The sequence below is a fragment of the Oncorhynchus clarkii genome, chromosome 3 (assembly GCF_045791955.1).
Source record: "Oncorhynchus clarkii lewisi isolate Uvic-CL-2024 chromosome 3, UVic_Ocla_1.0, whole genome shotgun sequence".
Taxonomy (NCBI): Eukaryota; Metazoa; Chordata; class Actinopteri; order Salmoniformes; family Salmonidae; genus Oncorhynchus; species Oncorhynchus clarkii.
In genome coordinates this window covers 53,240,652-53,257,773 of record NC_092149.1, presented here as the reverse complement: position 1 = coordinate 53,257,773, position 17,122 = coordinate 53,240,652, and the positions used below count along the sequence as shown (strand labels likewise).

At 38.8% G+C, this 17,122-nt stretch overlaps 1 protein-coding gene across 1 annotated transcript in view; it reads left to right on the top strand.

The window, feature by feature from the left end:
• The first annotated feature begins 8,033 nt into the window (after positions 1-8,033).
• Positions 8,034-17,122, top strand: part of LOC139406015 (fidgetin-like) — a 35,192-nt gene continuing 26,103 nt past the window's right edge. The window contains exon 1 of the mRNA XM_071148477.1: positions 8,034-8,191. The gene's annotated coding sequence lies outside the window, so the exon portion shown is untranslated. The remainder of the gene's footprint in view (positions 8,192-17,122) is intronic.

The following is a 17,122-nucleotide window of genomic DNA, read 5'->3' as shown; positions in this document are numbered from 1 at the left end:
GACTTCCGCCGAAGTCGGTTCCTCTCCTTGTTCGGGCGGCGTTCGGTGGTCGACCTCACCGGCCTTCTAGCCATCGCCGATCCACTTTTCATTTTCCATTTGTTTTGTCTTTGTCTTACACACCTGCTTTCAATCCCCCAATTACCTGTTCATTATTTAACCCTATGTTCCTCCATGTTTGTTTGTGAGTGATTGTTTCTATGTAGGAATGTCCGTTATTGTGGGCTCTGTTTTTGTATTACATTTATTATATGTTGAGTAAAATATATTTATTTACTGCTGTCCTGCGCCTGACTCCTATACACCAGCTACACAAAGACCTCCTGACAGACCACCCATCAGAGATGATTGCAATACAGTCTGCTTTCTCTATGATTTGCTTGACCTTCACTTGAACTCTGAACTCTACATCCAGCAAAAGAGTAGATAACGCATGTCTGGTTGGTGGGGCGTATGCTGGGCAAAGAACATTCAGAAATGTAGTTTATGTGTCGGGGGGCTTGGGTCAGTTTGTTATATCTGGAGTACTTCTCCTGTCCTATTCGGTGTCCTGTGTGAATCTAAGTGTGCGTTCTCTAATTCTCTCCTTCTCTCTTTCTTTCTCTCTCTCGGAGGACCTGAGCCCTAGGACCATGCCCCAGGACTACCTGACATGATGACTCCTTGCTGTCCCCAGTCCACCTGGCCGTGCTGCTGCTCCAGTTTCAACTGTTCTGCCTTATTATTATTCGACCATGCTGGTCATTTATGAACATTTGAACATCTTGGCCATGTTCTGTTATAATCTCCACCCGGCACAGCCAGAAGAGGACTGGCCACCCCACATAGCCTGGTTCCTCTCTAGGTTTCTTCCTAGGTTTTGGCCTTTCTAGGGAGTTTTTCCTAGCCACCGTGCTTCTACACCTGCATTGCTTGCTGTTTGGGGTTTTAGGCTGGGTTTCTGTACAGCACTTTGAGATATCAGCTGATGTACGAAGGGCTATATAAATAAATTTGATTTGATTTGATTTGAGAAATGTCTTCCAATATGCATTGCCTGTGAGCATCAGAGGTGAACCAGTTGCATACACAGCTCGAGCAAGACCTTCATCAACATTTCTCTGACTACGTTCCTCCTTTGAGTCAAAAACACTTCTGATTCCAGGAGGGCCATGAGCTGTTGCTATTGATAAAGTGCCTGATTCATCATTTTCACCTCGAATAGAAGGAGAGGGACTTTGTCAGAGGTTGCTTGTTGTGAGCACTGAGGGAACTTTATGCACTTAGCCAGATGATTCTGCATCTTTGTTGCATTCTTCACATATGATTTGGCACAGTATTTGCAAATGTACACAGCTTTTCCTTCTACATTAGCTGCAGTGAAATGTCTCCACACATCAGATAGTGTCCTTGGCATTTTCCTGTAAAGAATAGAAAAAAATGTTTTTTTTTTTTTTTACAGATATCCATGTATAGATAAATAGTTAAGCAGTTAGATTAAACAACTCCTTTGTAAGATAAATGTTTTAAAATGAAACATGTATGGAAACAGGTGAATTAACACTCCTCAGTTGGCAAGCTCAAGCAAGCTAAAACCCACTTTGTAGCAAAAACTAACTAACAGAAATTGTTAAAAAGTTAGAAATTATTTAAACACACTTTGCTGTAGGCTGCTATGTACTAGTGAACAAAAAATCATGTATGTCATATAAAATATATTTGCCCCACCCAGAATTGTAATCAAAACTTACCAGAAAGCATGTAGTAGTGTGGGCTCAATAGCATCTCATTAGTGTTCAAGATCTTGAGAATCAGCTGTACATGTGATGGAAGAGTGCACTGTGCATGCAGAGGGTTGCAATTCCATTGCATTGGGGATAGTTTAACCAAAATATACCACAATACCTAGAATTGCCTTATGTGTATCCCACAAAAAAGGTTAACTGCTTTAAGCTAACTTTTTTGATGAATTTAAGCAAAATTCACAAAATTCCCGGGCTTAACTTCCCATGGAAAATGTCCTTGTCAGTGCTCTCAAAATCAAACAGATGGAGCTAGTCTGGAACAGAAGGTATGTAAAGCTGGGCTCACTAGTTGGAATTGTCATTCAATTATTTTTCCAATTGGCCATCTTTGAGTCTTCATAAGTGCTGTTTACCGTGTGTGTGTGTTGGCAACTTATAATGTTGAACCTGACACATACTACTGCTTGTGAAATTCACTTAGTGAATGAATGATTGGATATATTTTAAGAAGATGGCCAGAATGGTCACTGATACTGTTTGATACTATTTTTCAAATCCCAACTACTATCTGGAAATGTACATATTTCAGTTTCAATAATACTTAGCCACAGCGGTGTTCATAGACTGAAAAAAACAGACAAAATAAAAACACTGAAACAGTGACAAAGACCTAATAGTATCTAAATAGGCCTGATGCTTTTGGCTATACAATCTGAAAAGTAAAACAGTATGAAAACAGTATGGGAGATGTACGGTATGTTACAAATATATCGTTATACTGATACTCTGAGAGCATTCTGCTACAGTGTATGTTTAAAAATCTGTCAGAAGCTTTCGAGGCCCAGTTCAGTTTTACTCCTCAGAGCTTAGATATTTCATTGAGTCCATCCAACTGAAGTGCTATTGAATCTAGTGTAAACCATAGGGATTTTGTCCAGCCAAGTAATATTCCTCTCAACCTTGCCGCAGTTACCCTGTCAGTAGATCCATGATTACTGTACCCTGGAGTGGACCGAAAAAAGCGGCGTATTCTAGAGTTTAAACTTGTGGTATAGTCACAACTGCTATTCTTATCTGCATTCCATACAGAAACATGCTGTCCTTTGCAGATCTCTGCAGTGCTTTTTTTTATTAAACCAACCACTAATGTCAATAAGTGAATGCATTACCAGTACCATTGTATCATTCAGATTCATTCATAGTTGATCATTTGGATAAACACTACTTAGGTAAAACATTAAAACAGTGGTGTGGGAGTGGAGATTACCTGATTTTGTTCAAGTGTACATTTGATTGAGGGCCTGATGGCTGCATTGCAGTGGAGCGAGAGCATAGCTACTTGAATATCGAGCACAAACAGTATAATCTCATCACAGTAAAACTCCAAATGTCCCTACAACAAACTTCAGCTGTCATTTACACTAGATAGTTTTTTTGAACAGAAGTTAATGTGAGCTTGTATGTATGCTGGTTTCAAACCTAACAACAGGGGGTTTGGAGAGTGAGCACCAGCTAACTATGCCGGCCATTTCTAAAAATGTAAATTAAGAAGAACAAGTACAGTGATTTCAAGTAGTAAATTGAATGGATTGTGGCGCCCACTGGAATAGTTTGCAGCAGCAAACAACATGTGCTGTATTTAACATTGGTGCACAATGCTGAAAAGTGACAATTGCTTATCTCCATGGAGATCAATAATGGGTACAGGATCACTGTGTAAAGTGTCTGCAGGTTTAATGCAGATAGGATGTCATTATTATTTTCTTTCTCATAATGACGGTCATTATGCACGGACACTGATTGAATTCCATTTGTTACCTGCGTTTGAGCCTGGGTGGAATAATTACCATTTAAGTATCTCCATTAAAATTCATACATGAAATGCTCATGCCCAAACCTCCTGTTAAAAATAACTAAAATATTCTTTGCATGTGAAATGAATTCGATTATTACCCCAGGCCCGTTTTAAAGACCTGATTAAAGAATAAAGTCTAACTGTATGAAATGTGTTTTCCATGTGTTGCTTTTTTTGCTGTCATTTCTCAGAAGATGCACAAAGAACAATAAGAAGAAATCACTGGTAGACATTCGCCATCTTTCTCAGCCTTCTCACTTAATTAAAATGGATCTTCTGGTAAATGTAATCAATATCTAGCACCCAGTCTAAATTGGACATAGCAGTGTTGGATAAACCTAAAGCATATCCCATAAAGATCAGGCGTTCCAACAGTTCTGTGCACGTACCATTAGACCATTTTGACAACAATTGCTGTATATTTGGGAATTGAATGTGGTTCCATTTTGACAACAACTAAAGCCATCAAATTATGCCATCCATTTTATGCTGGTGATACTGGACAAACGATCAATTCAACATTACAATGCTGCACGGGGATGATGACAGGTGAAATAGTTTATTTTAAACATCTTAGAGTCATTGGTCTATACAAATGTGTTTGTTTATCCCTGGGCGCATGCATTCAGCACCAACAAGAACATGTCACTTCTCATTTCCTGTTTTATTGGCGTTCACCCCTGCACATATTTACCCAAGTGGAATTAAGTGTGCTTGTGTAGCAGGTAAATAAGGCATGCACTTCCCTAATACAGCCATCCTGCTGTAGCATTCTGCTGTGGCTGAGCATTGAGGTTGCAGAGGAAAACACGGTGGGGATCTGGTGAGACCCAATCAATCACTGACAGATTACTGGTAAAGCCACTTCCAGACCCATTCAAGAGGGACAAATGTAGAATTGCAACTGAACAACTTCTAGTTTTAAGCCAACAGTGGGTCTTCCTGGTTATTTATCAACGTCATTGCTGGTTAGCAGCACGGCTCGCTGTGCAACTGTAGTTCAACAGCAGATAGAGCCGAGTGGCAGCACAGCTTTGAAAGGAGTGTTTATGCCCTTAGCTGTGGCACTGTCAGCCTTGTGGAATTTACTGTAAATCACATTGCTTTTATTGCAAGATTTAGTAGCTTATCCTCTGTGGGCTCCATTCACTTCAAGCTTGTCCCCATTAGGATTTTAGCCCCAGTCCATAAAGGGACTTGGCTACACATCATGAAATAATGTGAGAAAGCAAACCTTTTATTTTTTTCATTTTTCTGTTATTTTCTACCTGGACTCTTCAGCAGCCATTGAGTTTTATTGTGGAGGTTGCTATAGACTTTTATTCTTTATCAAACCACTTCCTCCTCCCAAACTCTCTTATCAACCCCCCAGAGGGCCACACAAATCACGGTTACTTTATATTTCTATTCATGGACCTTGGTGATTTGCACAAGCTTTATTTGTTAAGATGCACCTTTATTTGTTAAGATGCATTTTGAAATGACACAGCGCAGTGCTTACTCTAAGTATAAGCGGTACAAGAAGGCAGTCAATTAGAGTGATATTAACAACATTTACCTCCCCCCCCCCAAAAAAAAGCTCAAAGGCAGCTAAATATTTCGTTTAAGGAATAATATTTTGTATACAGCCTAGACTTTAAAGTGAAAACTAATCCATCGGTGTTTTGCTAGATAAATGAGATAAGATGTTCTCATCTCTATTAATAGATTGACGTTAAGTTACAGATATCACGCATGTCAAAATCAAAGAGAACAGTCTAAATACAATGAACATAGAACGAGACAATTATCGGATTCCACAAAGCAGGGATCTAGGCTAAAACATTTCCTATTTGTTTAAAATATCTCGAATGACACAATCTCCTTCTTTGAGAGCAGCCGTTGTTTGGCTTTCTCCAAAGCTAGTGTTTCATGGCAGAAATAATAAACCAAGAGCAGCCACTTTGAAGTGATCAGAGGTGACATAAGAGGCTGTAGGCAGAAGGTTAAAAAACAGCCAGTCACATGCTTCTGCAAACCCCTAACCTTGTTCCTGAGGAGATGAACAATTTTACTGTGTGAGACATATCTTGAGCAAACATTCTAGCCACACTACATTCTCATTGCGTCAAAGAGCTACTTCTTGTTACAGGTTGTCTATATTATGTATGAACTATTTCATACATAATATGAACTATTTCAGTACATACTTCATATGTTGTATGAACTATTTCATACATAATATGAACTATTTCAGTACATACTTCATATGTTGTATGAACTATTTCATACATAATATGAACTATTTCAGTACATACTTCATATGTTGTATGAACTATTTCGATATGAATCATGTTGCAATTAACATTTTAGCTGATCATGTTACAGTGGTTCATTAATGCAATGTGTTGTAAAATAACATACAATTGTATCTGAATTGTAACAGCATTATTCCTCAACCTATGTGTTGAAAACACTGTATAATACCACATTTACTGGGTTTTGTGTATCGTATTTTGGGAGAAGGATGCATTTCTTTTCCATTAATGAATTATCTCTGAGGGTAATGAATGTTAATTTGGTCAATCCTAATGAATGATTAACAGTAACAGTCATGCACATGAACAAAGGTGAAAACAGGGAGAGAGAAAAAAAAAACAATAATTCCTGATCAATGTTCCTTTAAGTCTCTTAACTTGATCACCCACCGTAGGAGGTTTCAGATAGACATGAGCTGCATCCCTGATATGTGGGGGAGTCGAGATGATGTGTGTATCTACGTGCTGTAGCAAGAGTTCAGGGAGGCAGCTGAGCAAAATAATTTAGAATGTCCTACCTGCTGACACAAGGACAAAAGGCGCAGACAGAACATTCTCATATGAGGGAGGAGACAATGGACGTGGAAATGCACTGCGGTTGTTTTATCCCTGACCTCTAGAGCACACTGAGGCGATGTCCCAAATGGCACCCTAGTTCCTATATCGTGCACTACCTTTGACCAGAGCCCTATAGCCCTATGGGCCCGGTCAAAAATCAGGCACAATATAGCCTAGTGATAGGGTGCCATTGAGGATGCAAGCATGAGATTGTCAGAGGCTGTTCTTGGGAGCAGACAGAGTCTGGTAGCCATAGCATTAACTGGGCATTGTAACACTCAGGTAGCGCAATCCCAGCACTGATGAGCAGCAGCGTGTTCTCACTTAATTCCAGGGCTGGAAACATCTCAAGCAGGAGATTAGTACCTGATCTGATTACATCTACTGTTCTGTCTGTACTCTCGCTCCTCCTTTGTGTTCACCTTGTATGATCTAAATAGCTTGAAGCAATGAACATGAACAGAGACCAATGTTTGTAGTCTCCTTTCTAGAGACGTTTCTTTATCAGTAAACTATCTATTTATCTTGCTCATCCTTTTCTTTCAAATGAACAATGCCAAATTACCTTGCAAAAACCTTAAGAGATGGAATAAGGAAGGAATGATTGGAAAATTGACAAGCAACACAGAGCAATCAAGGTAGGATATTCTTTCCCACAGGCTGCAAGCTATAGGTATTAGCTTTGCACCGCTGAATCAGTGCAGTTATTACCTTGCAGTGTGTGTGAGCTGGAGCTGTCATTGGTCAGAGCGGCACAGCAGCTGAGGCTGGGCTGCCTATGTGTACGAATTCTCTAAAGAACTCAGGATCTGCTAAAAGTGGCATGGGGAGGTCTGTGGGGAGTGCTCAAGGCTAAATCAATGCATCACGCCAAGGCCCTTGCACATGAATTTGATAGGACATTGTGGGACTAAGGGTGCCAAGATCCAGATCACGTGTCTGACTGGGGCTACTCCTAGCCTGCCATCCCAATGGGCTAGAGAGACAACCTCCTCCTTTCAAGGAGCTGTGGAATGATACAAGAAAGATGGAATTGGGGATCTAATGATCAATGTCATATAATGTAACTAACATCATACTGAATTAAGTATTTAGTGAATACATTTCAGAATCAAGACAAGCAGGGAATATCCAGCATCTATTTCCCCCAAAGATACATTTGACGAGTTTGACAATGCATTACTGTATCCTATGTGTTGTTGTACACCAATAAACATTGTACACAGCAACTTTAATTATAATGAAATGTGTGTAGTATTATTGTATAATTACCCTAACAGATCAGTTTCAGATACTGGAATGCTATATTTTGATCACCAGTGCATTACCTATTTATTGCCTAATCATTATAGCCTTGGTTTTATAGCCATTTCTAATCATACAGGTGAATATATTCGTTCTTCATACTCAAGCTATATATTTCATGTGAAATGTATTGTTCATAATGAAGAGCAAATCAATTACCCAATGTTAACGCAGCCTACCAATATATACTGTCACGTCAATGTTTTTGGAAGCGCTTTGAATTTGCCACCTCTGCTAGAATACATGCGCAGTGCGCCGCATTATGCCTTCTGTAGAGCAGCTGTCCAGTGTTTGGAATTCCAACATGGCAGAGGCTGTGGTCAGTCTTCATTTGACTTGGAATGGTTTCAAATCGCAAACAGCCGCGCTTAACCTGAACACCCATTCATCAAGCATATCCAGTGGATCGATGTTACTCTAATCTTTGAAGCTGCACTGTCATATATACACAGGTAAGAGTTAATGTGTCTCTATTTTCGATATGAACAATTAAAAAGAAGCGAGGCTGCACTACGTAAGAGCAAGCGCTTTACGGTATGCCCCTGGAAGCGTTCTCACGCGTCATGCAGAATTGCAGGTTTAGAATCTCTGTGGTAGTCACATATACAGTTATAACGTATTTAAAATATTTTAGATTGGCATTTACCAAATACAGAAGTACTGCGAGGATGTGAAGTTTATGCCACCGCTGAGAATCACTCAGGCGCTTGAGCATTTAATGATTTCAGAATCAATCATTGTGTCGAGGGCGATACAAATTGTTTCAAAGTAATTTCCAAGTAAATGCATGTATGATAATCTGAAGATAACAAACTTTCCGCGATAACTGCTTGTGTGAGGTTAATAAATACGTACGTTGACATTGCGCTCTTCGTGGTGACAATTGACTGCATGTAATCTATTATTAAAAGTAATGGGACATCATGATGCTTTAATCGCTTCCTCTAATGGGGTTACACAAAAAAATATATATTTTTTTTTTATGTCATCATACGAAGCCTCAACAAGGAACAAGGAGAACTGACATAGGCTTTACACTCGTGGTCATGTGTTTTTCCTCTCCGCATGCTATCCAAGAGATTTTGTTGTTTTTTGTATTTATTTTTTAAATTACATGCATGTAGGTTCAAATGAATACCTGACGAAAGGGCCCACGTTTCAGGCAGTGATATTCGATAACTGAGAGGAAAAGTGAGAAGCAACCTTTGGAATTGCTCCTCGTGAAAATTCCGATTCTGCTGTTTTCCTTTTCCCTTGTTTTTAGGCTTGAAGACATGATCACTAGCACCGGTATTTATGGTATGTTGGACAATTTCACTTATTGATTACATGATAACTGGAAGACATTTTCCGGTGCGTTTATGGTGTATGCATGGCTCGTTTTAATGTTGAAAAGTTAAACACTGGATGAGGTAGCAATTTCAGAAATAGTTTGAAATAGAAATATCATGTTTATCATGTGGTTGCACTTGATCACATTTGGGATTTGCTATAATGTTATTTTAGTGTATGTGTTCAAAATTAAATGTTAACTAACCTACACTAGTATGCTACTACTGATAATGGTAATAATAACAATAGTAGAGGAATAGCATAATACTGAAACTAGCCTGTTAATAATGATATTAGCCTATTATCAGTTTCACATTGTGTAAATTAGAAGTTTGTGTGTAATTTATCTGTCTTTTGCATTCAAAATGCCTGGTTTTCACATACTGTTCCATCTTATCTATTTTTGCATGTGTCCTAAAATGTATGTTCTGATGTATTGTCATATTTAATTCACCATTTATCTTTACATGATGCAAAATGCTTCCCCTATCCACATAAACAAAATGATAGGGAGGGTTTCAGATTAACATAATTTAAAAGTAGTATTTGAGAGTGGGAGATCGGCTCTTATGTCATAGACAAAGTGATTGCCGGATGAGGTATTTCTTCCACGTATGTTACAAGATCTAATGTATTTTCTCTACAGTTTTGCCTGTCTCTGATTGAATTAAACCAACACATTAGACCACTGGCATTAGCTCCAAATTGAATGGTCATGCAACCAGCATAGTCCAGGGGCTGTTTCCTCATTTAAGACATTCATGCTTATGAAAGGGTTTGGGTTATTAACTCTGTTTTTGTGGTGAAATGAAGGGGCCCATCAAATCTTTACTTTTTTACATTTGAGCAGACTCTCCCTTCCAGAGCGATTCACAGGAGCAATTAGGGTTAAGTGCCTTGCCCGACAGATGTTTCACCTAGTCAGCTCAGGGATTCGAACCAGCGATCACTGGCCCAACACTCTTACTAGCTAGGCTACCTGCTGTGTCAACAGTCGACCTATGCACGTGTTACTAATCAGATGTTACTTTGTATATGCCATTTCTGATATGGAGAGTTGATAAATGATAGTTATTTAAAACCAATAAATAACATGTTAGCCTACGGTCTGCCTCACAGACAGCAAAAGGTTCGAATTAGAGGAAACGTTTGTGTGTGAACGTTCAGTACAGGCGTGTATTGTGAAGTAGGCCAATGTGTGAGTTAATCAATAAGGACAATGATCAGCAGCACAACTCCCACATTCTAAAGTGCTGTTTAGGACCCCTCAAATCAGTCTTGTGTTGTGCTGTCTTTTTCCGTTTTTTAACATTATGGGAAACTTTGCTCATTCTTTATTTTAATATCATAACATTCACATTCAGCATTTACACATTATTTGTCTTCACCAGAATTGGTTAACCTATTTCTATAGTCTACAGGGGCACATATTACGATCCGCTGCAATCCACAGCACACTCCACAAGTTTTAGCAGTTGTTTGGGGGGTATTAAATACATTTACTACAGATTCGTACTTCACATTATAATATTGACACATGAGGATACATTCTGTTTCAGAACTTCTTGGTTTAGCTGTATGAAGTTTTGATCCTCCAATTGAACACTTGTTTTCTCAATACAGTAATCCAAAATAGTTTTGTTCACACATCTCATTTGCATTTATATGAGAGGGAATTAAATCATCAACAGAGAGCTGAAGTGTGTTTTCATTCCTCTTCAGGAAAATGTACACCACAACCACTTCCATTATGCTGGAGTGTTTTGCTGTAATGTGTTTTCATAAAAGTGGACATGGCCATACAGTACATGTGTTTTTTTTGTATTTCTCGCTGCTTTTTCACATGCCTGATGGTTTTAGGTGAAACTAACTATTTGCATTCAGCACTCCCTCTCAAGATGTAGCTGTGTGGTTTAAAAAACTGTGAATTGAGCGTTTCTGCTTCCTTTCAACACATGAACATCTTACATTTCACATGTCACTTATGAGTACAGTATTCTTTAATTTGGCTATTAGTAGCTGAGGATAGAATAGAGAAGAATAGATTACTAGGACCTAGTCCCATTAATTACTATGTCCTAACATAGCACCGGCGCCATAGGCTGCTGATAGGAGATTTTCTTTAGTCCTGATTGAACCTTTTTTGGCTTCTCCAGTGTGTGTGGTGAATGCCCTGACAACTCGTGTTTATTTCTCATTTGGTTGCACTTCGGATTGTGGTTGACATGGATCCTCTAGTTGAGTTTTGCACTGCGCTTGATGACAGATGCTGACCACTCCCCTTTTCACCACTCTCTTTTCGCCTTTATGCCTGTGCATGTTGACGTATTAGCAGAGTACTTAATGAGCAAATACTGCAGCGTGATAGATCTTAGCTTTTGACAGCGTGACTACATTCTACTACAGACTTATTGTTTTTCATTGCATCCACATTTCTTGCGACACCCTTCATAATTTGGGGTTTTATATTGGGAAAGATACCGTATGCAACTGTTGCAATTAGGCAAACTACATTTGCAGTGTATATTTTTTGGGAAACATATAGTTAATAACTTTGTCATAAATAATGCAAATGTACATGCACACACTCCTGAATAGTTTAAATACATGTATGGCCATCGGTGTTCTGTGTTGCTTAAACAAATGTATGTCATTTTAAGAATTTTCGTTGTTTCTTGTTTTGAACTTTTCTCGACATTACAACCCTATTGATTTTGGACAGCATGTATACGAATCATAAAGCAACAGTTAAGCATGCTGCTGATGAAAGAAGAGTGAAACTAGATAACGTCCTTGAAGTCCTAAAAAGGCTTAACACAGATAAAGCTGTAAGTCTACACCAGATGTATTTGGCGCATGTGACAAAACATTGATTTGATTTGATAGTACATGCATTTGATCAGAATGGTGCTGAGCCAGTGAAATTGTATTTTTCATTGTCCACGAAAAGGTAGTCTTGACCATTTAGTACAATTCAAATTGTATTCTTCAGCAACCCTTGAGTGAAGAACATAGGATATATATTCTGGATGCTACTCAACAAGATTGGGATGCTAGTCAATACGGTGATCTGTTGTAGCTCAGTTGGTAGAGCATGGTGCTTGTAACACCAGGATAGTGGGTTCCACCAGGATAGTGGGTTCAAATCCCAGATCCACCCATATGTGAAATCTATACATGTGGGGCTGTGTTTTGCTTTGGATAATCATATACCTATAGTTAAGCATACTGCTGCTGAAAGAGATGTGAAACTAGGTAGTGCTTTGGATAAAAGCAACTGCTAAATGGCATACAGTGCCTTCAGAAAGTATCCACACCCCTAGACTTTCTCTACATTTTGTTGGGTTACAGCCTGAATTTAAAATGTATTACATTTAGATTTTTTGGTCACTGGCCTAAACAGAATACCGCATAATGTCAAAGTGGAATTATGTTTTTAGATTTTTTTTGTTGTAATTTAATTAAAAATGAAAAGCTGAAATGTCTTGAGTCAATAAGCATTAATCCCCTGTGTTATGGTAAGTTCAGGAGTAAAAAAATATGTTTAACAAGTCACATATCGCAGAGTGAAAAGAAGGAAGTCTGTACAGAATAAAATATTCCAAAACAGGCATCCTGTTTGCAACGAGGCACTAAAGTCATACTCCAAAATAATTTAGCAAAGCAATTCACTTATTGTCCTGAATACAGAGTGGTATGTTTGGGACAAACACATTACTGAGTACCATTCTCCAAATGTTCAAGTAGAGTGGTGGCTGCATCATGTTATGGGTATACTTGAAATTGTTAAGGACTGGGGAGTATGTCAGGATAAAAAATGATCAGAATGGGGCTAAGCACAGGCAAAATCCTAGAGGAAAACCTGCCTCAGTCTGCTTTCCACCAGACACTGGGAGATTAATTCACCGTTCGGCAGTACAATAACCTAAAACAAACCCATAATCTACACTGGAGTTGCTTACCAAGAAGACGGTGAATGTTCCTGAGTGGCCGAGTTACAGTTTTGACTTAAATCTGCTTGAAAATCTATGGCAAGACTTGAAAACAGTTGTCTATCAATGATCAACAACCTTTTGAAAATAATTATGGGGAAATATTGTTCCATCCAGGTGTGCAAAGCTCTTAGAGACTTACCCACAAAGGTGATTCTAACATGTATTGACTCAGGGATGTGAATACTTATGTAAATTAGATATTTCTGTATTTCATTATCAATAAATTAGCATAACTGTCTAAAAACATGTTTTCACTTTGTCATTATGGGGTATTGTGTGTAGATGGGTGAGAGAAAAATATATATTTAATCAATTTAGAGTTCTGGCTGTAACATAACAACATGTTGAATAAGTCAAGGCGTATGAAAACCTTGTGAAGGAACTTTATATTATTACTATATATGATACTACCACATTCTCTTCTTCTTGGAGCAACAAGTCCTCACAAAACATAGAAGGCACAGAGCCTTATGATATTGACATTTCTGTCCCCTCTCATTACGATATAAACCTCAGAATTCACTGGTCAAACATGTTGGATTTTTTTAGCCACTATTTGAGATACTTTTCACTCTAGCATTTTCTTAACCAACACCATACATGATGATATATCATACATATGCTGTATGCATACACTTTCATAAGTTATGCCGTTGAATTGTAGAATATAGCTGTTTTGAACACACTCATTCCACCTTGTCAGATGCTTGGGAACCCTGTCCTACAATAAATAGCCTCACTGCTTCCGATTAACACCAAGTATAGAGATCGTAGACTACAGACAGTCTGGTAGAACCATAATGAAGCAGTGGGATTTCACCGTTGTTTGTAGATAGTGTACCTTCCTCCCTCAGAGAGCTACAGTATAGGGTGCATTATGATAAGTGAGGGCTCGTATTGGCTTCAGTGGAAGATGTGACCAGAGTCATTTCCTGTGACATGGTGTGTGTATGAATACAGCTGACAGGTTTTTATTGTCCTTTAATAGTGACAATTAAAGTGAGCTTGTGACTAACTTAAGTAACTCCTGTGTAAACACCCCCTGGGAGGTCTGCGGGGCTGTTGTAAATTGATAACACGCTCATCCGTACTGACGGATACATTTGTCAGCAACGGTAACAAATCCCATTCAGTCTCTCCCGTCTCAATTCTAGACAAAGCCTTGTGCAAATGAAACCAGTACAAGGTTGTCATCTTTAAGCAAATATGTTAAGTGTTGTCTTTCGTGCTTTTCGTCTGAAAAGCGAGGGAGAGCCCAAGGGAGTGAGACTCATGCAAATAGAACAAATCCCATCTCTTCTCAGAGCAGCATCCCCCTCTTCTCTCTACCTCTCCCTCTCTCTCTATCTCTCTGTCTCTTTCGTCTCCCTCATGGCAGCTTGCTATGTTATCTTTGTGTGTGTCTCGGTGCGCTGACAATTTCTCCAGTGATCTAAGTTGGGGTGCATTAGAAAGTGGAAACAGCTGTCTGTTGCTATACTGAGAGACGTGTGTGCTCTACTGCAAAGACGAAGGATCATGAATCCTTGACATCATCCCCTCCCACCCCTTCCACCATCTCATTTAGACACAGGGACTGTCTGCTCACTGTGTTTTTTTTGTTTTGTTCTGACTGACAGCATAGCATAGACATTTTCTGAAATGCATGTGGGTCCATTATCAGTAGCTTGTGCTTACACTTCATATCTCCTTCCTTCTGCCCTGTTCTCTTATTTATGAACACTTTCTGGATCTAAAGACAAACGTTTCTATTGAGATCCTTCGTAAACTTAATACACTCACACAGGGATAACACTGGACATTAACTGACTCCGTTATCATACACCTGGTTTTATATCCAATAGATGTGGGTTAGTGTAGGCTACTTCTTATTGGCTATTGTGTTACTTCCATAAACTCATAGTGGTATTCGTTTGGTCTTAAAAGGCACTGGGTCCATTTATTTTGAAGCCCTTGTCTTTTAAGGGGTTTAAACCCCAATTCAGATATATGCTTGACATTTACTGTACGTGTTGTGGAAAGAGCAGCGTTTTTCAAACAGTTGCTTTATTCAACCTTTTCTGAAGATTAGTAGTTGACTGTTGTGTTTTAGTGTATTTAGAGCCAGGTTACCTCTAACCTTACCCTCACCGTAACCCTAGCCATCACCCTTAAAACCATAACCAGTGGCTTTAGAAAACAGTCAAATGAGGAACATTTGCACATAGAATTGTAATATGCATACGTCCTTCCAGAGAATAGTACGAATGATATCCTTTAGGCATGATACCAGGTAGCAGTCATTCATTAACACATCAATTGTTTGACTGACCAACATGTTAGCCTGGTCTTTCATATTGATCTTACTATTCCACAGTATGCTGAGCTTACTTAGTGAACGGTAATAACTTAAAATGATTTCGAAATTCCTACAGCAAAATTCAGGCCATGTATGTCATAGCAGGTAATTTAAATCATTGAAATGTATCGTAACGTTAAAGCCCTTTTCTTGCCATTTGAAACAATGAAATGTAGGGTTTTTGTTTCATCTCGTTCACATAAGCCTGTCTCTGTCTCTCTGCACTCATAAAGAGTGGAGGCAGCACAGAGCCTATTGGGGGATTGGTTAGAATAGACAATCCCCAGGTGTACAAAACTAGGTTTTAGCAGTAATGCTTTTAACCTGGACTTGTAGGAGATTCGTATGCATTCATAGATTTGCTTCAGTAATGATCATACCCCCAGTGGCAGTGAGAGAGACATTTTTCCTAAATCACTGAGGTCCTCATTACACTGTTTACATTTTAATTAGACATGCAAAAACTTTTGATTTCTAATGGCCATAATGATTGGAGATTTTCTCCTCTTTAGTTCAAGGGAGGCAGAGGCTCCATGCGGATCATACAGTTATACTGTAATGGCAGGAGGAGCCGTTCCTCTGATGACAGTTCACCATGCTAGGAAATATATTTTTAAAGGCCCAGTGCAGTCAACATTTGATTTTTGTATCATATTGTACAACATCTGATGAGACTAACATTGTAAAAGTCAGATTGTTTTCAATCAGTTTTAGTTCCTGATAGTTGCTGGTGGAAAGTAAAATCTACACAGGACCTAATCAGCAGGTTTGCATTGGGCGGGAGTTTTTTTGGCTTTCCATGGTGACATCACCATGCGGTAATATACCAATAACAAAAAGAGATCCAAATCTCTCTGCCAATAACAGCTAGTTTTCGGTTTCCACCTCCCTACTCAGACCATGCCTAGAGCTGGCCCTGAGTGCTCTCTTAAACATGTTTGGGTTAGGCAAATTATTGTCAAATTGTTATCATATCAAGAAATATTCAAACAAGTTTGATATTTTTAAAATTACAGTACATTCTTATGTGTTAAAAGTTTTGCTCTTGCAAGGACTTGTTTTTGTGACTGGATGTGGCTCCCTAAAGCCGATCTTGCCATGTGAGGTAGCCGATGGGAATGGCAGGAAATGTCAGACACTCAAGGATTCTATTCAACAAATTCTACAATTTAATGATTTTCAAAATTAGGGACATTTCAAAAATTGTTAGAGTTTATCATTCTGTTCTTGAATATGTAGCTTAACATTGAACATCCTTGGGGAAAAAGTGAGGCGCTTTTTCCTGCTTCAAGGTGTTTCCTTGCATAATGCTTTTAGAGTTTTCTGTAGCATTTGAAGTACCTCACAAGAGGATAAGAGAATATGTTACTGTATTGAAATTCCACTTGTCTTCTCACAAAACACATGCCTAATCATTTGAGCGAGGCCACCATCCTTTGTAGCCTCCAAGCCCATGTATTCAACAAGTCTGGAACAGAACACATACTCGACTCAAGATTCAGGTCAAAGCTTCCAATGAACATTTTGTCTCTTTTTAGAGCTAGGGTAAATCTAAGATCACGCAATAGTTAACATTCTTTTATTTACTATAAAATGCTCCTTGAGTGTTTGAAATGCATTGTATTATTCCAAGTTCATATTATTTGCTAGTCTCTTCATCTTGGTTAACTTTGTGTTGGATTGCAATTGGGAACATGGAAGGAGTCTGCATGTGCTGT